Source organism: Balearica regulorum, chromosome 4 (genome assembly GCF_011004875.1).
Source record: "Balearica regulorum gibbericeps isolate bBalReg1 chromosome 4, bBalReg1.pri, whole genome shotgun sequence".
Lineage (NCBI taxonomy): Eukaryota > Metazoa > Chordata > Aves > Gruiformes > Gruidae > Balearica > Balearica regulorum.
In genome coordinates, this window is record NC_046187.1 from 53,976,564 (window position 1) to 54,001,995 (window position 25,432).

The 25,432-nt window shown below is 39.8% G+C and overlaps 1 protein-coding gene across 2 annotated transcripts in view; it reads right to left on the reverse strand.

Annotated features, from left to right (window-relative positions):
- The window catches only part of GABRB1 (gamma-aminobutyric acid type A receptor subunit beta1), a 129,363-nt gene that overhangs the window by 61,075 nt on the left and 42,856 nt on the right, over positions 1–25,432 (reverse strand). The gene's annotated exons all lie outside the window — the stretch shown is intronic.

A 25,432-nucleotide genomic window follows, 5' to 3' on the forward strand; every position in this document is an offset into this window, starting at 1 on the left:
TTTGCATACTGATTAACTTAAGCGAAGCTTATTTTTTTGATAACTCTCCGTAGCAATAGGAAGTTTAAAGATCGTTAGGATGCTGTTGTCATTAACCATGATTTTAAGTCTTGGCCTGATCGTGTTAATCTTAAACTTCACGCTACTCACCAATGGCAGTGACCGCCCCTGGCCACGGGCTTTCAAAACCTCTTGAGTTAGAGGGAATACACGGTACATTTGGGTCTCCAGTCTGTGGATCACACTTGCACATTTTGTTTGTTTTTTTAATGCGAAAAGAGCAGGGTTTAGCTGGCCTCAGCCAAACGGCATTGCATACCATTGGGCACGTTCTTCTGGTATTTCCTCCCTTCATCCTGAAAGATTCCTCCCACAATCCAGAAAGGTCCCTAGACCTCCTGAGAGAGCAAATATGACCTCAGAACCTATAACGGACAACTTCCTATTCTACATCTGCTGGAGCTGCCAGATGTAATGACCTTAGATAGCTGGGCACGTCTCACCTCAGCCCGGGGAATGTGGTGCTTTCTGTCCTTTGCCAATCAGATATTACCACATAGAAAATGAACATCTTTTCTTGACTATCACATTGTAGCTTAGGTGAAATACCATTTATGCAGTCCTTCAGCTTTCACTTAGTCTGAAAAGAAATTTTTCTAAAGGGCTTCTGGTCTGATTTATTCATTTGTGTCTTTCTGGGAATTTGGTGATTTTAAAGGTAGTCAATTTTTTAAAGTGGAAAAGCCCACGTACTTTGTAGCTGATGGAGTTCTTAAAAGATGACTGGAACAGGAGTATGTGGACTATCAGTTTTCTCTTCCTCATTTCCTCTCCCAGCCCCCTTTTCAAATGGCAGGTCATTTTGTCACACATTTTTACTGTAGAAGTGCAGCAAAATTATAGATATTATTGAAAAAATTGGTCAGGGGTAAGACTTTCTTTTAGGTGACGGAAAGCCTTACCTCTGTCATCCTCACAAATCCTAGTCTGGACTCTAATTTTTGAAGAAATAGCATAAAAGCTGTCTGATGTGATTTGCTCTCTTCATCTTCAGTGGCTTCTTAAGACTGTATCATTGCCATGAAATCAAAGCAGAGTTGTTACCTTTCAAAAAAACTTTCTGCCTGAAATGTTGCATCTAGCAAAGCTATAAACTATAGACTTAGCAGCAGTAAAAGAAGTTAATGAAAATACTGTTCTTGCTTGCCCTGTGCCTGTAGTAGTTGTTTTGTATGGAGGAAATGCCATCACTTCATGATTAGTGGTCATATACAATAGGACAATTACATCCATTTTGAGCACCAATTTGCAATGATTTCAAAGCTATGTGCTTTTCTGGGCCTGCAAGACGATGGTTACCCACAACAGAGGCAAGAGGTGGTATGCCAAAGGCATAAGTTGTTTCTGTTCCTGGCCCAGATAACTAGGAGGAGATCAGGTTAAATTCTTTTGCTTTACAGACCATGCTGGCCAAGCCTAGAACTACAAAATAATGCAGTGGGGTGTATACTGTGCTCTGCTGAATAGGTGATTTATAATTTAAATTGCAGTATGGAGAAGCATGAACACCAAGGAAGCAAGTTTTTGAACGTACAATTTGTATAGAGTTGGGTTAGAGGCAGACATAGAGAAGTTAAATCCTTGCCCTTTTTCCTCTTATGGATATACAGACCCAGAGACCAGATGGGAACTGGATAAGAAAAAATAAAAATGAAAATAAAAAAATAAAAATAAAATCACTATTCCGGTGCAATTTTTATGTATCTGTTTTCTAGCCTGTCTCATTTCAAGCAACTTTAGGTAGAAAAGCTTTCATACGTGGCTGATACAAGTCAAATCCTCAGTGCCTGACTTGGTATCTTCTGCCTGATTCAGCAGAGCCTATGCAGTCTGCAGCACAGATGGAATAGAAATTCCAGTGATACATAATTATCTTTTTTTCCTTCCTGCTTTCCTTTATATTTTCGCTAGGTCTTAAAGCTGCTTTTGTAGAACTGTCATGCTGTCCTGGAAAAAAGCTAACAATTCAGAGCGGTGCCTATATGATGATTCTCAAAGCTCAACCAAGAGAGAAAAATAGCCAAGATAAGCTACAAGAGATCTTAAAGTATGTGATCAAGTGAAGAAAAAGTAAAATAAACAAATACTGTCTCTTGGCTATGGCTACTAAAAGAAAAATGAGTTGCTATTTTTACATTATAGTCTGCTTGAGAAATTTTATTTCATCCAGGTCTGCTATATACAGCATAATGCTGTTAGTAGCAGTATGGCAGAGTGATCCTCTGCCCTGCAATTGTGCTATACTATGTAGAAGTATGTGACAAGCCAACAAGTGTTAATGGGGAGAAAAATACCTGAGCTTCATCCTAAAGGAACCTCAGTGTTTCTTAACTCAGAATCTATTTTTTTGCATTCCCCAGAATGTGGGGGTGTTACTCATTCAATATTTTAAGGAGGAAAATGAAGAGTCATATGTCATGACTGTGAAGGTCCCTGTTGCTGTAAGTTCTTATTTTAAAAAGCATAGTTAAAGGTTATTTTAATGAAAAGCAAATTATATCTGAGCTACAATAACCCAAATTATAAAGTTATATATTTTGGAATTTTTTTTTAATGGAATACAGATTATCTTTCCTATATTTCATCAGTGAAGCATGAAATAATGGCAAATTACATGGCTAGCCACATCTTGGAGGTTTTTGTATTTTTTTTTTTTTTTAATATTTTACAGTGGTGTGAGTGAAGTGAAGATTTAATGACTACTTGCCTTCTACCCTGTAAAATTTGTTGGTGACTTTGTGGTTTCAAGCTCTAGACTGTATGATAATTTCTGAATCTTTCACATCTATAGTGGTAACTGGCTCCAGATTTTTTTTAGCTTTTTATGACAGCTTCCCAAGATCTCAAGCATCAATCTAGATATGAAAATAAATCACACTACATTTAACATTTTGTACCTAAGAATTTCTAATGATGAGTTAAAAAGCAAGGCCCAATGTAAAAATTAAAAAAGAGGATCTGTTTCTGCAGATAACTGTTCTTCTAAATGATTTATTTAAAAAGTATTTCACTTTTTTTTTTTTTTAGAAGTAGACTGAATATTTTTGGCCTAACTGTACTTCCTATGATAAAAGAAAGAGCTTTAAAGCTCCTGAAGAATAATTATATTTCAGTGGATTTAATTGAGCTGTCTATGCTTTCCACAAGTATCTCCCTGCTTTTCCAGGGCATAGTCAACCTTCCTAGTGGTAAGTGTCTGAGCACCGATGATAAAGTTGTTTTGATGTGTATTTTTTTTTTAATGAATTCTGATTTGCTAGAATGAGATGGGTTTTTTTCCTTTCTTAGTAATTATGCAAATTTCTTATTTCTTTGTATCAAACTGGAAATGTCTAAGTGAGCATGTATAGATGTGTAGTATAACGTATGTGAATCTGTGTAGCAAACAGTGTTTTAATAAGGTTAGGTTGCTAAGACAAATACTTACATCCTAGTCCTAGAGATTCTGTGAAAATGTAAGAGAAACTAGCCTATTTTACTCAAAATGGCAAATTGTTTCTTAATCCGAATTTAAGCAGCCTCATAAACAAATATTGGCACCAAGCTTCACAGTTCACTTGGGTAATATAAATTTCTTATAGTAAACAAAATGAACGGACCGCTAATGCATATAGTACTTGAAGTTAGAAAAACAGTTTCAAGCTCCAGTAAGTAACAGACTGGAGAGTTCCCATACAATACTAAGTTTCCTTTTTATTTCTATTTTTTCATTTCTCTAATCTTTTTTGTACAGTATGTATAGACGATGTAAGGGCAATAATGGAGTTTTTCGTTCCTCGTATACCTCTGCAGCTCTCTGTAAACCCGTAGAGATGCATTAAAATAGCTAGATAATTTGGACTTGCTGGTAATTTCCACTGTGTGGTTTACCAGTTCAGCACAGCAGAATATAGTGTGGAATACACTGTTATATTATAATCTAACCTTCTGGGAGACACAGAACTGGTACTTCACCATGCTTATCAGTTGAATTATGGACTCTGGTGGAATATAAGACAAGTCTACATGTCTGCTCTACTGGCAGTTGTTTCATCTTTCACAAATTCCAGACATGCATGTTTTAAGGGGAAAATAGGGAATCCTTTAATTGCAATGTTCAGCTTTGTGATTTAAAAGACCTTCTGTGTTTCTTCCTCCTTCCAAGGTGGCCTCAATCTAAGTTCTGTTATTGCTTCATGTACTGAAAAACAGCTTAGCACATTGTGATATCTTTAATAACTGAATATCAAAGTACACTCCAAAAGTCTTGCCAGCTAAAAATAACAATATGCATGCAGTTCTGAGCAAACAGAAGAATATTTTGTGAATATTTAGCTGTTCTAGGTCAATTCAATATCAAATGATAGATCTCTAGATACCTTTGCACATGAAGGTACTGTGCAGCAAAACAAATACACGAAACATCAATGTAATACTCTTAATAAGTAACAGTGTATATTGATAGTTGTGGGATGCATGCTGTACACTCAAATGATCTTAAATTTAAATTATATCCTTGGGAACCATCCAATAATCAAATATATGGCAGCATCACAGAAAATCAGATGTAATGCAATTCAAATATAGTATAACTTAATCAAGAAAAACATAACTGAAATTGCAATTTAAAATTAAATATGGAGTGATGATCAGAATACTAATATTGCCTACAATAAGGCCATAAATGTAGAACAGCAATATATGTTAAATCAAATAGTATCATATTAAATCCTGCTGTGACTGCAAGCTGCTATTAATTGGGGAAGATTATTTTCTGTGTTTATCTGATACTAACAAGTATGAGAAGGGCAGAGTTTTGAGACAATGGTAAGTGCTGAATTTGCGAATTGTGACAGACCATACTGATTCGTATGTGGTAAGCATGCTAATGCATCAGAAGAAGCTGTTAGCATTTGTTTAGCAACAGTTAGCTGTCCTATCTTGGAACTCCTAGGGAAGATCTATACCCTCATCTTCAAAAGAGCTATTATTTTAAGATAAGAGAATGCAAACAGTGATGTGGGTTTTTTGGGTATGGGGTTGGTTTTTTTGGGTGTGTGTTGTATTGGGTGTGTTTTGCTTGTTTGTTGTTGTGTGGTTGGTTTTGGTGGTGTGGTTTTTTTTTTTTTTTTAATCCTGTATAATTTCCCATATATACTTAGTGCTCGATTCCAGGTACTGCACAGAAATTAGGGGAAAACATTTTAACAGAAATTATGGAGGAAGAAAATACTGGTTCTACTCATGCTCTTCTCTAAAAATGTCAGGGCAGCTACATCTCTTTATTAAGGCTGCAGTCCAGACAAGCAAGGAAGGCAGGGAGTAGGGATGTGCACACTAGTGGCTATATTGTATTTGCCTTCCTTTCTAAGGACATAGTTCAGCGTTCCTTTTGGCTTTGTTTTCAATGAAGACTGATGCAGCACACGTTATCCAGTTCCCCTCTTCTGTCCAAAGCAGTGGGAGGAGGGGGGAAGGAGCATGTACTCAAATTATTCAGTGTACTGGCCCGGTTCACTGGAGGCCGTGGTTCTTGTGAACTATGCTTCTGACAGGGGAAACAAGATAGGAAGCTCCATTGACTCCAGGACAATAGAATAAAAGCCTTCTATTTTCCTGAGAGAAGCCGTTTGGTTTTTTAACAGGATCAGAATTTTTCCACAGCAAGCTTCAGTTTTGCAGAAATCACATTTTCTGTCAGAAAATTGCAAACAATTTGTAGATGCGAGATTTCTGTAGGAGAAAAAGTTGTGCAAGGTACTGTTATTTTGTTTGATCCAGTTGGTAGCTCTAGTTGCTAGTGAAGTCCTTGCATTTTTGTTTGTCAAATGTGCTGACAATTCTCCAGAGAAGTGTTTCATAAACCTTACTGGCATTTATAACTTCACAATTAAATTAAGTACGTGGCATCACAGTTGTGTCTTACAGAAAGAAGCAGAGATCTGGCAGGAGTCCGCATAGCTGTAATGATGATGCTCTTTATTGCTCAAAGGACAGCCAGGAAGAAGATTAGACTCACTATAAGAGTAGTATGTTGGAAATGAAGGCACTCATCATTACTGTATTGGGATCCAATATTACTCTTTGCAGTCAAGGCAGAAGTCCCCTTAACTGCAGTGGGATTAGAATTACATCCAATGTCTTCAATCACTACTGAAAAAGCAAACCAAAAGGCAAAATGTTTCTCAGTTACAACAGCAGACTATGTATTTTTTTGCATATTGTTCAGTGCTTTAGTAATAATACTTAACAGAAGTATTTATTACTGCTTCTGGCATTTCAATGGATGGTTATGATAGTTGCGTTCCATTGGCTTGGCATTATTTAAGATAGAGGAGGGTAAAATCCCAATTTTATCTTCTGTGTTCTACTTTGTGTCTTGGGGAGAAGAGTAAAGGCTTCTGTACTTTGGATCAATATGCCATCGCCTTGCCCTCTTCCCCCCCCCCCCCCCCCCCCCCCCCCCTCTTATTTGAGCTTTCCTAACCTGGGAGGCCTGAATGTGCCACTTGCTCTTTGTAGAGAAAGAAAAGAGATGATGTTACTAAATACTAATATGGATAGCTTTCATTAGGAGTGGACTTGGCTAAACTTAGCAGGAAAGTAAGGTACAGGTAAGGTAGGCTTACAGATATGTTGTTGTTATCCTCATCGCATGCAGGAAGCTCCTTTAAGAAAGCTTGAAAACCACTACAGCATTTCCAGCTGCACTTCAAACTTCCAGCCACATAACCCACTGTCTGGGGTAGAAATGAGAAAAACCAGTATAATGTTGCTTGCAGTGCAAATTAATACTATGTCTTAAGTGGCTACGCTAATTGCTGACATAAGAATCAGAACAGGTCTGTGGTATGATTCATATTCCCTGAAAGATAAATTAACTGCTTTTAGTACCTGTAGGAGACAAGTAATGATATCTATTCCCACGCTATTCTATTTTGCTTTTGAAGCTGGTAATCTTTTCTATATAGAGGGTAATACTGTCATAGGGATGCTTGAGGAGAGGGGTGGAGAACAGGAAAAATATGGCAGAGGAGATATATGTGCTTAAGATGGCATTGCAATGAATGCTGGAGTAAACAAATACAAGTGTACTGGCATATAGAGTAACTGTATTCAATGTGTGCATATATTTTTACAGGCAGCAAATAAGTGTCTTTTATATTCTGGTTCCAGTGAATTGAAGGAAAAACAAGGGAACAGAAAAGCTTCCTACTAGCAAGTAGCCCACAGACCAACATATGTTAATCCGTGTCTAGACAGATCTTTTAGGAGCAAATGTAGACAGCAATAAGAGACAAACATGTTTTCTCTTAGACATTTCTCTCTGTGAGGCAGCTGAAAGCAAGTTTTTGCCAAAAAACCCAACCAAACCCATCTTGTCCAAGTGGTCCGTACCTGTCTGTCTGTATCTGAGGATTCCGGCTAGTGTTCAAGTCCACGTATTAGCAACTATAGTCAAAGGTGTTCTAGGTATTGTATGCTGGTTTGTGCTGAAGTTGAGGATGTTCTAGGATTCTTCTCCTGTGAGCTGTGCAAAAACTTGTCTGTTGATATGCAGGTATGAATGGGAATGGTGGGATGACATTTGAGGACTGTGACATTGTGCCTAAGTAGTGGTGTCCTAATCTCTGCAAAGCAGGTGGAGCAAGCACTCCAAGGAAAAGAAATTTCAAGCTTTAACTTACGTTTCAAAACATTTCAGCCAGCTTGGACTGGAAGCACCAATACACAGGAGTGCGACTGGGCATTTGGGAGAAAACTGTGTGCTTCCAGGTTCTTGTGTGGACCACGTGGGGATGGCTCCTTACTGACTGGAGGACTGAATCTTATTGAGGTGGGCATAGATCAGCTCTGAAGGTCTACAACACGGAATGTGATGTGAGGAGTAAAGCAAACTAAGAAAAAGACATATTGGAAGGATCATAGAATCATAGAATGGTTTGGGTTGGAAGGGACCTTAAAGATCATCTAGTTCCAACCCCGCTGCTACAGGCAGGGACACCCTCCACTAGACCATGTTGCCCAACATGGATGCAGGACTTTAAAGTTCCTGTAGAGGCAAAACATATGGAAGAGTGGAGAATTAATTAAACCACTTTCCTTGCTCTACCTATAAGCAAGATAATTGGAAAGCAGCCTTTTTTCTAACAACAGTTGTTTCTGAAGCACTTGATTTTTATTATTTTTTTCCTTTGTAATTTCCACCTAGCTCAGCAGGGGTGAACTGTGAGACCATTACAAAGTACACTGAATATCTTAAGAGGAGGATGCAGTCCTAAATGCTCAGAAGAATTCCTTGTGGTGTCAGTGCACAGCGCTGCAGGCAAAGCTGAACCAATTGCTAGCTTAGGAGCAGATGGGAGAAGTTTGCTGAATTTTTGTCTTGAATGCTATTGTATAAGTGATGACAGTACCAGAAATCTTATAAGCACTGGACAGGAAGTTGAAGGGAACACGAGCACAAGAATGTCAGCAATGTAAAAAATGAATTGGAATCACAGGACAAGCTAGCTGGGTGTGTAAAGGAAAGTCCTACAACCCTTAATTCTGTGTTGCGCAGGGGCTTATGTTAAGCAAAGCTTATGAGTTAGAAATCAGTAGTGAAGACAGCAAACCATGGCTGGACTCCATGGCTCCAGAAGATGCTGAACAGTGTAGGAGGAAAGTTACATATATCTTAATATGAGGCTGGACTAACTTTGTAACAACAGCTACTGATTTTTATTGGGGTTTTTTTATGCCCTAACATATATATATATGTAATACATTTTTACCAATTTACTTCTATACGGATCAGGTAGGAGTTATTCTTGTTTCTGTGGTCTGGTGATCTAAATCTGATTCCTCCTGCCTGCTTCTCAGTTGTCATTCTACTATATCAATTTTCTCTAGTTTTGAGAGAAGCAGATGGAGGTTGAAGTGACATGCAGTGAGTCAGTGGTTCCACCTGGAATAGAAAAAGTGTTCATTTAGCTGCCAGATCTTTAGACTTGTATATACCTTGCTGGGGTTTTTTTTGGTGGGGTTTGTTGTTGTTTTGTTTGGTTGCTTTTTTACTTTGTACATATCTATTGCTTGAGATTTTGAGTGTTGCACTTTTTGTTGTTGTTGGTTGTCCGGAAGGGTTTTTTTTCTCCTTTCGAAATTGCCTGGGACTACTTTGTTTCAGTGTTCATGATGTTTATGCTTGAATCGTGTTGCATAAAACGGTGATGATAATGAAGACTTATGTGCCTGGAGAGATTTTTCCCGTATGTTGTTGGCATCCTGACTACTTTACAGAATTTTAACCCGTAAATCATAAGGTCGGGCTGTCTCCCTGATACTTTCAAATGAAGGGTTATAATATTTTTGTGCTGTATCTGGAAACCAGGGATAGAGGAGCATCATGACGTTTCTGCTTTATAATGTCTCTCAAAGCGGAGGTATTTTGCACTGAAGAGTTGATAACACTAAGAGCATTAATGACACTGTCATAGTATGACAAAACTACTGACATGCTGGTTGGAAGGCCCTCTGGGAGTTTCTAGTCCAGTCTCCTGTTTGAAGCAGGACTGTCACCAACCCTGTCTTAGATCAGACATCACTTTCTCTAGCAAACCTTCAAGACCCTCGAGGATGGGAGTTCCACAACATCTCTGGGCAGCCTCTTCCAGCATTGCACTGCTTTTCTGGTGGAAAAAGTCTTGCCTGACATCCACCCTGAACCTGCCAAGGTGCAATTAATAGTTGTTGCCCTTTGTTATATCATCTGCCACTACTGAGAGTGGTTTGACTGTTATCTTCCCTTCAGGCAGTTGTAGGCTGCCATAAGGTTTTCCCCCGGCTCTTCTCTTTGCCAGACTCAGCAAGGCAAGCTCCCCTGTCTCTCCTGAGAGGTTATATGCTCTACGCTCTGGCAATGTTGATAGCTCTCCACTGGACCATTTGCAGTTTCTCAGTATCCCTCTTGAACTGGGGAGGAAAGAAATGAGGGACACTGTTCTAAGTGCAGCCTTACCATTACAGAATATAGGAGGGTAATAACTTCCCTCTATGCTGACCACAGCCCTGCCAGTGTAGCTTAGTATGCAGTTCACTTTACATATGACGAGAGTGCACTTGGCTTGTATTCAGCTGCTGCTTAACCAGTTTCCAACCTGCTCAAGGGGCTGACATCTGTAGGTTTTGCTGAACTCTTGAGTTTCCTATTAGCCAATTCCTCTAGTTTAGTAAGGTCACTTGAAATGAAGCTCTGCTGTTGATTGTGTCAGCTATTCTCCCTAACACAGTCATCCATGTACTTGCTAAGGAGGCACTCTGTGGCATTTATGAAGATCTTGAACAGTGTTGGCTCCTATGTTGACTGTTTTGCTTGTTGCTGGCTGCCGCCTTGACATCAAGCCATTAATCACTACCTTTTGAGCCCTGGCAGTCCAGCTAGCTGATCTTCAACGCATCTAAGAGCCCATTTGCCCAGGACATCATTCCTCAGTTTCCAAATATGAGTGCTGTGGGAGATGTCAAAAGCCCAACAAAAATCAAGTTACATTACATCCATCGCTCTCCTTGCATCCACATACACAGCCTCTATATTATAGAGGGCTGTCAGATTGATCAAGTGTGATTTGTCTGTGATAGATCTGTGTTAACTATTTTAACAGCCATAGAATCATTTAGGTTGGAAAAGACCTTTAAGACTATAGAGTCAAACTGTAAACCTAACACTGCCAAGTCCACCACTAAACCATGTTGCTAAGCACCACATCTGTGCGTTTTTTTAAATACCTACAGGGATGGTGACTCAACCACTCCCCTGGGCAGCCTGTTCCAATGCTTCATAAGCCTTTCAGTGAAGGGATTTTTTCCTAATGTCCAAACTAAACTCCCCTGGCACAACTTGAGGCCATTTCCTCTTGTCCTATCACTTGTTACTTGGGAGAAGAGATTGACACCCACCTCACTACACCCTCCTTTGAGGTAGTTGTAGAGAGTGATAAGGTCTCCCCTCAGCCTCTTCTTCTCTAGGCTGAACAACCCCAGTTACCCCAGCTGCTCCTCATAAGACTTGTGCTCTAGACCCTTCATCAGCTTCGTTGCCCTTCTTTGGACACGTCCAGCTCCTCAATGTTTTTTGGGTGAGGGGCCCAAAACCGAACACAGTACTCGAGGCGCGGCCTTACCAGTGCTGAGTACAGGGGGGAAATCACTTCCCTAGTCCTGCTGGCCATGCTATTTCTGATACTAGCCAGGATGCTGTTGGTCATCTTGGCCACCTGGGCACACTGCTGGCTCATATTTAGCTGCCTATCAACCAGTACCCCCAGGTCCTTTTCTGCTGATCAGCTTTCCAGCCACTTGTCCCCAAACCTGTAGCATTGCCTGGGGTTGTTGTGACCCAAGTGCAGGACCCAGCACTGAGCCTTGTTGAACCTCATACAGTTGGCCTTGGCCTATTTATCCAGCCTGTCCAGATCCCTCTGTAGACCCTTCCTACCCTTAAGCAGATCAAGATTCCTGCACAACTTGGTGTCGTCTGCAAACTTACTAAGGGTGCATTTGATCCCCATAACCTTCCCTGTCATTGATGTCAGACTGACAGGCCTGTAGTTCATCAAATCCTCCTTCTGGCCCTTCTTTTAGATGGGCGTCACATTTGCTAACCTCCAGTCAACTAGGACCTCCCTGGTTAGCCAGGACTGCTGATAAATGACGGAAAGTGTCTTGGTGAGCACTTCTGCCAGCTCCTTCGGTACTCTTGGGTGGATCCCATCCAGCCCCATAGACCTGTGTGTGTCTAAGTGGTGAAGCAGGTCACTAACAATTTCCCCTTGGACTATGGGGCTTCATTCTGCTCCCTGTCTTCCAGTTCAGAGGGCTGGATACCCGGTGAACAACTGGTATTACTATTAAAGACTGAGGCAAAGAAGGCATTAAGTATCTCAGCCTTTTCCTCAGCCTTAATCACTATGGGACAGCGACAGCCCGCTCCTGCGCCTTTAAGATTTCCTTCTTGAAAAATGTCCAGCCTTCCTGGATTCCTTTGTTCTTCAGGACTGCCTCTCTACCACTTTGTCCTTCATATGCTTTGAAACTGATTCCAGAGGATATGCTCCGTGATTTTTCTAGGGACTGAGGTAAGGCTAATAGCTCCCTGGGGCCCTCTTTCTTGCCTTTCTTGGAGATGGGTATAACATTTGTTGTCTCTCCTATCATCAGAGGCCCCCCTGATCACACACATCATTCACAGAAGTAGGCACCAGTCTTGAAATTATATTGGTCAACTCCTAAGTACTTTTTGACCCATGTTGTCCTCACCTTCTTTTTGCCAGTAATGTACCTACAAAAGCCTTTCTTGTTACCCTGTTTCTTTCTACTTTCAGGTCCAGCTGGACTTCGAACCAATACTTTCATGCTTCACAGAATCAAAGAATCATTTAGGTTAGAAGGGATGTCTTGAGATCGAGGAAGAACTTGTCTGAGACATGAAAGTCAGAGGGAGCCTTAGCTCCTCTTCTGAAATCCAGGGCTGTGGTCTTGCTTTTTGCCCTTTTCACTCTCAGGATTCTAAACTCCACCACCTCGCAGTCACTGCAGCTAAGGCTGCCTCTGACTTTCACATCTCGGACAAGTTCTTCCCTCTTTTAACTATGAGGTCCATCAGAGCACACTTTCTTGTTAGCTTTTCAGTTACCTGTGCCAGGAAATTGTCATCAACGCATTCAAGCAGGCTCATAGATTACCTGAGCCCTGCTGTATCATCCTTCTGGTGGATATCAGAGTGGCTAAAGTCTCCCAGGAGGCCCAGGGCCTGTTAACATGAGGCTTCTTCCAGCTGTTGGAAGAAAGCCTCATCTACATCTTCTTCCTGGTCAGGAGGTCTGTAGTAGATACCCACTGCAACAGCACCCATGTTGGTCTGGCTGCTAATCTTGATCCATAAACTCTTGGCTGATTCTTGACCCGTTCCAAGGCAGAGCTCCATGCATTCCAGATGCTTTCTCACATAGAGGGCAACTCCCTCTCCTCACCTTCCCAGCCTGTTCAACAATAAATAATTCTTTGTTCCTGGTTTTCTTTAAAATTCACCCTCCACCCTTTCTGTTTGATGACTGCTTGCTGAGGAAATTTACTTATCAATTACTCAAACAAGCCAAATTCTACTGTCCTAAAGCCTAGGGCCCTAACTCTGCTGCTCACCTTCCCAGCTATCCTCCAGACCCTGAACTCTGTCATCTTGTGGTCACTGTAAACACTTCCTTTGCATCTGGGATGTTTCTACAAAAGACAGCTGGAGAAAAAGCTTCCCTATGATTTCTCATGAGCTGCATAATTTAAATATTAAGCTGCTTACATGATAATCTAACATCATAGTTGATGAGTTTACAACACTGATGCAAATTTTCTGTTGAAAACTTGCTTTTGGCTTTTGCAGGGAATCAGTTTGCCTTTAGATGCATGTACCATTGACACTAAATCCTCAGAGCAGAATCCAGGGTATTTTTAGAGTGTTGATAATAAAGGACCTTGTTTTATTTTTATTTTACTAATAGCATAACCAACTGGATAACTGAGTTGGCCAATTTAATATGATTAATCTGATTAAAACCCTACAAAGCCAGTGACATTGCCAGTCTCATGGGAATCCACATTTCAAAACATTTTATAGTATGTGTTGGCATTTTAGAAAAGAAAAAAACAAGCAAGAGCAAATAATAACTCATCAGTCAGTTTGAAGGCATGTGAATAATACTCCTGAGTACTGATTGGGATGTGGAAGTGCAAGCTCTCTTTCCTGCAAAATATGTAATTAGGGAGAACACAGGAATAGTAATTATTTGGAGAACCGAGTAGCTTAGTGCAGACAGTTGGGATTGGCACCAATATACTGAAAATCTGGGAACATATGTTCTTGCAAATGACATTATAAATAAAGCAAACCCAAAAATTGGTTTTCTTTAATGCTTAGGGCAATAAAACCCCTCTGTGAGACTACAGTTTCAGAAGGCTTTCACCTCACTGCAGTCCAAGACAACCACTACTTCCATCCCTTTCTGTGTGCCAGCACACATGTGAATAAGTAGTTAGGAAGTAGAGGGAATTGATCCGGGTTAGAAATTAACTTTGTCATTACTATTTTGGTGTGGTGCTTTTTTATGTACATAAATTCCCTGATCCTGTCCCCATCATAGCTACCTAAGCACTAATGCTGGGGCAGGAAAGACAGCTAGGAGTGAAGGAGGAAGGCAGAGCAGCTCATTTGCAGGGCAGCTCAGAGCAGCCACGACCCTACGGTTCTGGAGTGGGTTTTACAGCCCCAAAAACAAGGCAAGAAAAACTTAAGCACTTGTGGAAGATCATAGAGCACACCTACCACCGTTCTCAACCAAGGCAAGCACTATTGCGTTTTTCATGTTTGCTAGTCACAGGAGGCCAGGACAAATCAGAATGAGTTAGCATTGTGGTGCCATGCATGGGGCTACAGCAGAGACCGGGTTTATGAGCTCTGTAAAGCTGTTCTACAGCTTCAGGTCAGAGTAACAGAAGAAGCTCAAATCTATTGCCAGGGCTGCACCAACACTTGTCAAATGACTGTGGCACCCGAGGTCAGTGGGTTGGCATCTAGTGGCCTACTTGCTATCTTACATTGGCTATGTAAGTTTATTAGTGTTTTCACAGCACTAAAATACTGCAGGAGCTCAGCAGCCAGTCAGCTGTTTCCGTATTATCTTGCTTTTGTTTGCTCTTGTTCATTAACTGGGGGGGGGGGGGGAAGAAAAAAAGATTAGCATCCACAGTCAGTCTGGCCTTTCAGCTTTTCCTTGCTTGCTACAGCCTACTACTGAGTGTTGAGGCACTGTTGTGAAGCTTGTTCTGCATGGTGACCTCTGAGAGGGGCAGACTGGAAGCCTTGCTGAGAGAACTGTGGTGTTGATTTGTTAAGGGTTTTTTTGGGGGTTGTTTTGGGTTTTGTTGTTGTTGTTATCCCCCGTCCCCCCCCTTCTGAAATATTTGTTTTCTCGGTCCAACCCAGCGTTCTTGCACTTCACTTCCCTTTGTGCTTTTTAGGGACAGCTGTGTCACAGTACGAAGGGTGAAGTTAAAACATCTCATACATGATGATCACTGATACAGAAAGCATAGGTTTTGTGTGTCCTTAATTTATTGCGATTGACATGATATAGGCTAGAGGAGCTATTGAGGGCTGAGGGCTCCTAGATCCATGGGTTGTTGGCCAGGGGCAATGTTTCCTTCTGGGGCTTTAATTTCTGGAGTAATTGCAGTGCCTCAAGCATGTCCTCATGATTTTTTTTCCGTTTAAAACCAAGCAAACAGCTGCTTGTTACTGGAAAGTTTTCACTGCTTTGCAAATTAGACAATTTCCATCCCATAGAGCAATGGAAACTCAGTGTGTTTTTAGGAGTGAAACAAGCATTTCAAATTGTGCCTATGCATTTATTCCTTTTTCTACAAATACGGCTGCTTTTCTGTTTCTTTTCCTTAATTCATCCACTGAGTAGAAAGACTAATTTTCTACTAAAATCCACTTGTACTCAGCCATCAAAGTTACACATGCAGCTGGCCAAACTATGTGAAGCCCAGGTCTGTGCCACTATTGATTAACGCTAAAATGTAATGTTTTCCCAACTACGGCTTTTTGTAGGTCTGGCTTAACTTATCACAGAGCCAGTCTAAGGTGTTGGTGTCAGAGGTGTATGAAGTGTAGAGGTCCATAAGGCTTGGCTTTTCTGAAGATAACGCTGATAAATGGGGTTTTTGTGGACAGGAATGGAACCAATGTCAGTGAAGCAGCACTCCTGGCAGACGAGTAAACTATGGGACAGATGTAGCTCTTCTCTTCCTGCCACCTACAAAGATGGTTTGTGGCAAGGAGGGGATGATAGTAAGAAACGGAACAAGGCCTGGAGACCAGCTGTTTGGCAGTTTTGGTGTATTGTAGAGGTGACTAAGTCATGCCATTGTTCTTGACATGAGCAACGATGGAGATGATGGGGAGGTTTTTCTTCTTTGTGGTAATGGTGGTGAGCCTCATTATTCTTCAGTATGATAAAATGTCTCTGCCTGGTGACTTCTAATCAGAAAAGGGCCTTACCTGATAAAGTGATGTTCCAGCACGAATTAGGATGCAGCACCGTACCATGCAGTAACAAAAGCTTTGAAGCAATATGGCAAATGGCTTCAGTTAAGGTTCCTGATTATATGGTGTAGATATAGTCAAGTACGGCTTTAGTGGAATGAACCTTTTCCGTATATTGCCTGTTATCTGCCTTACCCATCGCATAAAGCTTGATTAAATAGTTGCAGAATTAGTGGGTTTGCATCAGTAGAGACTGAATGCTGAGAGACAAACATTCTGGCTAGTCACAGGACTTTCCATATGGATCTGTTGTATCTGAGTGGGTGTTTAGTTTTTCATTTATTTATAGCAGGAATGGCTTTTGTATCTGTTAGAGTATAGTAATAAATTTACCAAACTACCAAATAATTTATCTTCTTGCTTGCTTTCAGCTGATTACATCCCTAGGTATCTCAGGACAATATGAACATCTGTTCCCTGGAGATTGACTCTTCACAGGCAATAATCATAAAGCTAATGAATGGAGTGGAGAAGGGTGTTTAGAAAACAACTAGGGATAGCTCTGCATCTCTTTGCTAACTCTCACCCGAGCACTTCATTCCTTTCACCAGATTCGCTTCCTGACACACCCTGCAGCAAACTTGCCAGATGCAATAGTCCATTTTCTTCAGAACAGAATATAAAATCAGATAGTGACTCTGGGACTTGAACAGCTTGCTCTAACAATTTGTGTTAGCAGAGCATTAGAAATTGATAGTCCTGCCTCCTTTCCCACCCACTCTGAACCCTAGAGCACAAGACCAGAAGCGGGTCTCACTCCAGCACTCACCAGTGTTCACGGGGAGAGATCTCCTATAATTTCTCATAATTTAAGATGAGCGAAATTGATTGCTTTTCTGGTATGCTTTTCAGTTTGCTATTTTTAATGACAGAAGTGAATCTGACACCTAATTTGCACTTGTTAAAGCAGGCTTAGGAAAACATGTTGTAAATAAATTTTGGAAGGAATATAAATGAGCATGGTTCAGGGTAAAATAACTTCCCTGTTGTGGGTCAGAACAAAAATAATGCTGTGGGGAGATTATTCCACATCCGTGTGCTTGGAGGATTCTTGTGTCTTTTTACGTAGTATTTGATGTTGGTCATCACTGAAGATAGGATTCTAAATGGACCTCAAGTCTTAGGCAGCATGACAGCCCTGTTCTAAGGCAGCCAGATGAATATTAACTCTTGGGTCTCGGCCGGATTACAGACGTGATAAAACAGGCAAACAAAGGTTTGTGTACTGAGCAGTGAAATAGCTGCAGATCAGAGCGAGTTCTGTAGCTTCTGCAAGAAACATGGATATAGTTAATTCAGTATATGCAATCTTACTGAGAAAGTATAGGGGGCAGGATGGGAGAATAGCTTGGTTTTGGCTGTAGCAAAATGAAATTCTGTAGGCTTAGTAAAGTATTGTACATCACCTGCTGTAACGGTAGCTGCCACAGTTCTGTGACATGGATAATACTCTTTTGACTTATGTCTCATCTCAGGGGGCTGCTAAGAAGCTTAGTCCCTGCCCAGCACTTGTTTTTTATCATATACCCTCTCCTATATCACCAGCCTGATGTTTGTGAAAAGCTTATCTGTGATGGGGAATCTGTTAGGCAGAAGATAAGTGTTATGTGTGGGAACAGTGCCTTTGTTTCTCCCTTTTTTTGTATTTACAGGAACAAATCCAGTTTTTTAATCCTGTTTTTAGTCAGTCTTTACCTGTGTTCCTTCTTCAAATTCTGTATGCCAAGATTGCTTGTCATAAATATACTTATTTTCTACAGTATCAACGCAGTTTCAGCAGTAGGTGTCAGTTCAATATTGGATGAACTGTTTAAATCTCTCCTCAAACCTTTTCCTTCTCCATTTCATGGCAACTCAAAGTCTAGCAACTGAAAGGAAATCACCATGGTTACAGCACCCAGTTCTAGCAATGCGTCCAAGATTTAAGTCTTACCACTTGTAGCAAAAATATATATATTTGAGACACCCCCAGAGATTTGGGATCATGTTTGCAAGTGTTAAAACAGACATTGACAGTTTTAGATAATTCCATTGCAACGCTTTGCTTGCAAGACAGTGGTCTGTTATTATAAATGGATTGCTTACATAAGAAGTGAAAGAATACATACTAGTTTAAAACACAGCTCAAAGCAGCATTGGGTTTTTCAAGTCAGGAATCTAAGATATAATCACCACCTGGTTAGCAGTCTGTGTCAACACTGTCAGCCAAAAAAAAGATTGAAACATGGTTCCTTCCCAGCTGCAAATATTAATAAAGACATCACTGTGGGCCATTTTTAGGCATTATGTGAGCTATGAACATTATGAAACACCAGAGTTTCAGAAACCTACAACAGATGACCTTATGGCCCAGGTGGTTGGTATTTCCTGTGTTGAGGTCTCTCACCCCAGTTAGTAACTAATTTCAATCCAATTGCTTACAGATGGTGGAAAATCACTTGACCTACCACAGTTTCTCTCCAGTAGACAGGTATCCATTCATAAGCCAAATCAACAACCCAAGACCAGAATCACAATGGGACATTTGTTGAGCTGCCCAGCTGTTGCTAACATCAAGTGTGCAAATTGACTTCAACCAGGTGGCTTGTGTGTGCAAAGTTAGATTTGGGCTTAAGTTTCTTATGGAATGGAAATTGAAACACAGATCTGTGCTTGATCTTCTGTTGTTTTAATCTGCCAAACCTCTGCAGTGCTGAAAACGATGTCGATTTGTACTGGTGCTGCCATGATCAGTAATTTACTTAAACTTGTGCCTGATTGCAAGTGCCCAATGTTCTCACTGAAATGGAAGCTGCTTAGAGGAACATAGGTGCCTGAGCACTGTTAGAGCAGCAGGCTCTGCTCAGGGCCAAGCCTAATGGGAAAAGCTGAACAAATTATGATTTCATACTGGCAAATGTCTCTTCTGGCTGTGGCTCAGGCACAGGAGTTAATCTGGATGGGGAACATCTAATCTGGACCATTCTGCGCTTCAGGTCAATACATGATTGTACAGGGTTGTCTTTATGCTTAATGGATGGGAAAATAAGACTTAGAATTCCTTTAGAACTGAATTTCAAATGTGACTACAGTAAATAGTGCAGATCAAGTGACTTTGTAACAGAATTTGTCAGTGTGCTCTTTTCATTGCATTCTCAGAATGGCATGACTTGCTAATCTTGAAGGGCTCATTATCCCACATCTTTTCTCTAGATATTTTTTTCTTAATGAACTTATTAGACTTTTTAAGCAAATCCTTAAGTAAATTCCATTCATAACTTTTTTTCTATGTTACAGTTGTCATTTGCACCGCATATTTCCATTTGGTATGATTTTTTTACTTTATGATATTAATTTTTTGAGTCTTTGAGAAAATTGAAGTCTTATATTTTACTCTAAGTAATCTTTTCCATTTAGTGACTCATCATAATTGTGAGGATTTTGTCCTGAATCTATTAAACATAATATGGGATGTGGAATTTTCTCCAGACAAGTCTTTGAACTTTATAACTAAGTCACCTGTATCTCAAACAGCTAGTACATATTTACTGTAGGATTTTTTTTGTTGCTTTGGTATATGAACTGGGAGGCGGCTGCTGCTATCACTTGACTTTTAGATTGCGGATGTTTGAAAGGATGCATTGTTTCAGATTAAGCTTCACTTGTATCTGAGGCCTGACATGAGTAATTGCTAACTCTTTTTGCCCTGGAGGTTTTTTTTTGTTTGTTTTGCTCAGAGGAACCTTAAGTATGATGTTAATTGTTGGGGGGTTTTTTTGTGTGGGTTTTTTTTCTTCTTTTTCTTTTTTTTATTTCACAAAATGGTAGAGGTTGGAAGGGACCTCTGGAGATCATCTAGTCCAACCTCCTGCTAAAGCAGGATTACCTAGAGCAGGTTGCACATGATCATGTCCAAGTGGGTTTTGAATATCTTCAGAGAAGGAGACTTCACAACCTCTCTGGGCAGTCTCTTCCAGTGCTCTGTCACCCCCAAAAGAAAAGCATCCTTTGCTAATGTGCTTCTAGCAAAGAAATGTTGGGAATCAAGTTTTGTAGCTGCTTGCTCGTAGAGATGCACAGGTGATTTGAGAATGTATTCAACATTTTCTTTAGCTAGTGTTGGCAAATAATATTTCTTTCTGGATAATGTATCTTGATGTTTAGGTATCTACCATAGCAATAAGAGTGTAGCTTAAGTAATAAGTCTGTAGGAATGCTTCAGTGTATATCCTGGCATAACAACTGGCTTCCAGCTAAACTTTTCATTATTGTCTGCAAGCTTAGATAAGAAAAGATCTGACATTTGATTTTAGAATACTAGCTCGTTTCAATTTCTCTTCTCTGTCTAAGGTATATCATATTTCTTGAACAAAGACAATACATTTCCCTAATAAAGACATTCTGGTATTACAATAAAGGAGCATAATAGAAACCTTAGGGACTAAGATAGTGTTTGTATTACTTTCTCATCAGTTTGCAAATATTCTTTAGTATCAATTTTTACTTGTGGCCGTTTTGAGTGGTTAAGATACCCCCTATTCAAGCCAGGGTGTTTCTGGCTGTCTTCATCTCCTGAACATACACCATAAAGCCACTGAAGGAATCAGAGTAAATCTGGAACCTTGCACAAATTCTGAGCACAGTGCATCCTGCCTTTTGAATTTGTCTACAAATGCTGCTTTGGTTAGGTCAACAAGCAGCCTGGTTTTTGCAGAGGCTTACAGAGCTTCTACAATTAGATTGCAAACAAAGGCTACAAAAGAGTTTGCTGGTTAAGGCAATACAGTATTTGTATGGGGACAAAGAGAGAAAAATCAAATTAAATTGAAAGTAAAACTGCCAATGGAGATGCTAGGAAAGAGGAAGATGGTATTGCAGAAAAAAGGGAAGACCTTATTTCAGTCCTGGGAAAATCTGGAAGAAGAAATTAAAGGAGAAACATCAGAATGGTAAATTTAGGAAGGTGTTAAGTGTCTTACAAGAATTGTTTCTGAGCCTCTTGATTTTTATACGCTGTTAGTCTAAAATATGTAATTGCTCTGTTAGAGCTCCACAAGCTCTAATATACATTTCAGGGATATTCATGTGAACACATCATTTGATCTACTGAACTTTGACGCTAGTTTTCTCAGGTACTTTCTGCAACTTTTTCTTTTTGATCACATTCTTCTATGAGGAGGAATATTCAGCCTTGGTTTAGAACAAAGCTTTTGTCTGCTGCCACTCAAACAAGCCACTGAACAAGCTGCTCCTTTGTTTCCTTAACTGAATTTAGTGGCATGGGGACCTGGGTCCAGGCCCTTTTCTTGAATTACTATTTCTGATGAGCAAGTAACTACATATCTCTCAGAACTTTGCCACGCCCAGCAGAATTGGGCTAGAGAGCTCTTATCTTACCCACTCTGTGAAGGTTTGTAAACATCTGATACACAGTGGGAAGATGTAGGTAATACAAAGGGAAGAAGTATGTAACATAGCCAGCAGCAAAACTAGAAAATCATTATTATTGTAAGAAACTGAACATGGAATTCACAGAGCTCCCTAAGCAAGGAAAAGCAGCACACCAGCTTTCCACAGAAAAATTGGTAAGGGCAGGTGGTGACTGCTCTGGAAATCGATACTCTTTTCTGACAAATGCATTAATTTATAATGGCTGCTCCTGTCAGCTGTAGGCAACCTCCCTAATCTAATAAAGACAACTCTTACATTTCACAGATTCTGAAACCTAAATTTGGCTTTTGATGCCAGGCTGGATCAATGATTTAATTAAGGGAACCTATAATCCTTCCTCTAGCTGCCACTTTCTGCTGTGTGTGGCCACATGTAACTTTTTGTCGTACAGTGAGGTGGTAATTTCCAAAATGCTTGTTGAGAGAAACAAAGAAGTAGACTTTGGGGGATATTTATTGGAGAAGCCAACACCACATCCTGTGATTACGCGTGCTAGCCACTTGTTGTGAGTTTTCTTTTTCTGTGCTTCTATTTCTCTAGCCAAATTAAGTAAATTTTGTTTATTTGCTATTCCTCTTTATACACATTGAACTTTCAAAACCCTACTTTGCAATTGAAGCAGAGTTAATTAGCCCACCCTAAAATTCAAATACCCTCATTAATATAAGCAGTCCAGGTTTGCTAGTTACTGAACATTATCAAGGATTACTCCCATCAAGGAAATTTATAATTTGCATGTACAGCTTACGCAAAGTGAAAGAAGCAGAAGTTGCTGAATGTTTTGTTCACAAGAAATTAACATGTTAAGTAAGCACAGACTTATGTCTGACAAGGACCTTTAAAGGAAATAAGAGAATCATATTAAATTCTGTTTTGCTATATTTCTGGTAAATTAAAAAAGACTGTGCATACTGTTTTGACTATTTTGATAACCTGAATTTTGAAGCTATTGGTCTGAATTTCTGGAGTTTTTGTTATTTGCTTATTTTGTATCATGTAAGTGGGTTTTGTTTCCTCATAATACTGATGAATTTTATGTAATTAAGTTCTTTTTGAACTGACTAGTTTTGAACAGACTAGAAAGATCTGCTATTATCTTACAAAAGAAAATTTCAAATTACCTTCCATCATGGGAACGTGTTTACACAGTATTCAGAGGGGCTTTGTTTTGGAGTAAAGAGGTATTTCCCCCTGCAAGAGCCCACCTTACAGTTCCACTATGATATAGTATTTTATCCTAAAGTATGCTTCAAATACTGAAACTATCCTTCTTTAAGAGTGCATCACACATGAAGAAAAAGAGAATTCTCAACATTTTATCAATACATTACATATGTACTGGCCACAGATATTTCTGCAATGAGGAGTTGTAGGATTACTACAAAGATAAAGATTCTTTATCCTTTTTGATCCCAAGAATTTTATTTCTTCTGAATTCCTTTTTTCTTTCACTTTTTTTTTCTAAATTCCTCTCTTACAGGATAGTCTTATTCTCTCCTTTTCAGCCTTTTACTATGTTAATATAAAAATAATCCTTTATCATAGACATTACTGTCTACAGACTGCAGAAATGACTGGTATGAAAGTTCAGGCTGTGACAAGTTCATTGTTTTGTAATAGACTTGATAAAAGTTCATTTAGAAGATGAAGGAAGAAGTAACACTACAGAGAAGTGATGGGCCGAGGTTAATTTCATTTAAAATTAATCCATAAGGAATATTATTTCTTTCCAGAGAGCATAAGGGCATGTTTTTCGCTACTCAGCTAATCCTTCCCTGATGAAAGCTTCACTGATCCTGAAAATGTCTGGATCAGCTTGCCAAAGTACTTCTCTTTCCCATCAGCGACACGTGGCTGGACCTTTAAGACACGAGGATTACTTCAACATATTGTTTTAGTTTTCTTAATATACATTATGATATACTCTTCAGCTTATTCTAGTTAGCGTGTTTCTCTTCTCTCCCCTCCTTCCCTCACTCCCTCCCCCCCAAGAAAAGTCTAAAGCCCACAATCTGTTAGATACACGCTTTAAAGATTAGCTTGCTTGTAAGAGCCTCATACTTTTCCCAGAAATCGGAAGATGCTGCATGGAAAGGGTGCCTGTAGCAGTTACCTTCCACTTGCCCAAGGAATTGCAACAGCCTATGGAATTCAAGGGAATGAGGTTTCCATTATGTGTTCCTAACTCACTTTTCTTCACTGGATCCAACATATTTTAGCAGTCAGTGTTAGCTTTAGTGGGTAACTGTAATTTCTCTTGAGTATGAAAGTAGAAAATATAAATATTTCCATCAATTTTGCCTTAAGTCAAATTTATGTGATGCTCAAACAGCTAGCTCTTCTTCCTTTCTTGGGTCCTCCTAATTTAATTCTAGCATCATCTTAATGGGCAGCATTCATTGAAAGTAAGAACTTCAACCCTTGAATGGACAAGCACACACAAAGTTTGGAGTTTAGAAAGGACCATCTATAGAACCAGATGACAAAGTCTGAAGGACTATATGGCACTGTAAGACTTTTATAAAAGCCTTATGTAAATAGGTCATCTGCCCCGCTGAGTGGTGGCAGATGTTAAAACAACTGTTTTGTAACTGAACTCTGCTCTGCGCTAAGAGCTGTCTACAGAGATTTGAGTCAAATCCCTGTGATAAACATCTTTGGAATGGGCTCATAAATATTGTGTCAAGCAAATGGGAAAATAATTTTAAAAAAATACAAAATGAAAAAGATGCACAAAAATTAAATTGGCACACGCGTGAATGAATGCTATTAATTTGACTGTTTTGCAAAATATGAAGTTGCTAATCCTTTGATTAGCATACGACTGAGACAGGCATTTCTAGTTTAGATTGTCAGCCCTGTTATATATACTAAGGTTATTATTTCTTTCTCCAAAGGACAGTTCTCTGAACAAAACTCTTTGGGCAATCACATCAGGAACCTGACATGTGATATCAACAGTCTCTTTTGGGATAAACTCTCTAAGGCTTCTGTAGTTGGGAAATGGAAAGTAGAAAATTAATCCCTGAAAACTGTTCTGGTAGAGATTTGTTTTCTTTAAGTGTCTTTTCTTTGACATACTATGGAGCTTCATGCAGACTTCTACCATAGTGTCAACTATTTTTGCCTTACCTCCCTGGACCATTAACAGTTCTACAATTCTACAATTACACCTAGGACTTTAAAATCCAGACACAAACCCTAGATACATACCAGGTGCTGAAACAGTCCCAAAGAGCAGATCAGTGTGTTCTAGCACTTTTTAAAAAATCAGGCCACTTATTTCAAGACTTAACTACAAAGAATTTGGAACCAAAGAGAGGGACTGTGTGAAGAGGGAGATGCCTTTTTATTTCTACCCTTTTCTATGGTTTCAGACTTGTTGGAAGTCTCCAGCTGTAGTCACGCTGTCCCTCCCAAACATACTCGTGCAGGTGATAATGAGATGGTAGACAGCTAGCAACACCAAACTGTGCACACACAGCAGGGACTTGTGGCAGATGTCGTTTGAGTCAAGTCATTGGTGATGGATTCCCCAACACTTGTGAGCTGGGCTGGAGGGGGTAGTGACGAGTCTCCCTGAAGTCTCCCAGTTTGTAGGTGGATTAAAACTACATGAGGGTTGTTAGAGCCAACAGAAAATTATGTCTGGTTGAACTTTGGTAAATCAGGAAGAGAAAGGCCAATCTCTTATCCCACTTGGCATGAAAATAATTAAATGTGAGAGCTAATGGGTAGCGACAAAAGACAGGAGTAAGATTGCAGTGCCTAGATTGGAGAGGCTGTGTTTGTGTTTCTAGAGAGAACATAATGGCAGTAAAT